An 883-nucleotide genomic window follows, 5' to 3' on the forward strand; every position below is an offset into this window, starting at 1 on the left:
ACCTGCGGGCTCAAGCAATCCACTCACCTCAGCCTCCCAAAGTGTGGGATTACAGGCTGAGCCACCGAGCCCAGCTGTTATTTTGAGGATGATCATTCTCTCCACTACTGCCTCCTTCTCAAACACCAGCTAGCCTTCTCTGATCTAGCCAGACTAGTGACAGTTTTTTTCTCTTTTTTTTTGAGTCGGAGTCTCACCCTGTCTCCCAGACTGGAGTGCAATGGCATGCTCATAGCCACCGTAGCCTCAGCTTGCTGGGCTCAGCGATCCTTCCGCCTCAAATGCCCAAGTAGCTGGAACTACAAGCATGCACCACCACGCCCGGCTATTTTTTTTTAATTGTAGAGTCGAGGTCTCACCAAGTTGTCCAGGTTGGTCTTGAACCCCTGAGCTCAGGCAATCCTCTCGCCTCAACCTCCCAAAGTGCTGGCATTACAGGCTTGAGCCACAGTGCCCAGCTACAGCTTTGCTTTGTTCTTAGGCCTAAAACCCGCTTCTCTCAATTTGCTCACCAACTACTCGCTAATCACCTTTTTTCATCTAGGAAAAGTTTTGCATTTGCCATTCGGGGACAAGCTCTGCTGGGAGATGCTTCTAGAGACGCTGGCCTGTGCCAATCTGTGAAGGCTCCGAGTGTTCTGTTTGGTGGAAAAGTTGCAACTGAAAAAGCAGAGAGTTGTTGTTTTTTCTTTAAAAATGTTTTTTGTTTGCAATCTGTGTCTCTTTTAAGTGCCACATGCTGGAGATGTCCTAAAATTCAGAAATTAAACAAGTGGGGAAATCCCATTATCTGTTTTGTTGTTGTTGTTGTTGGTGGTGGTGGTGGTGGTGGTTTTTGTTGTTTTTTTTTTGAGCTGGAGTCTCACTCCGTCGCCCAGACTGG

General features: G+C 47.7%; 1 long non-coding RNA gene across 1 annotated transcript in view; it reads left to right on the forward strand.

Annotated features, from left to right (window-relative positions):
- The window catches only part of LOC103260434, a 9294-nt gene extending 8508 nt beyond the window's left edge, over positions 1-786 (forward strand). Inside the window, exon 2 of the long non-coding RNA XR_504291.1 lies at positions 545-786. This is a non-coding gene — a long non-coding RNA (uncharacterized LOC103260434). The remainder of the gene's footprint in view (positions 1-544) is intronic.
- The last annotated feature ends 97 nt before the right edge of the window (positions 787-883 follow it).

Source organism: Carlito syrichta, unplaced genomic scaffold (assembly GCF_000164805.1).
Source record: "Carlito syrichta isolate Samal-C Ts95f unplaced genomic scaffold, Tarsius_syrichta-2.0.1 Scaffold303207, whole genome shotgun sequence".
Lineage (NCBI taxonomy): Eukaryota > Metazoa > Chordata > Mammalia > Primates > Tarsiidae > Carlito > Carlito syrichta.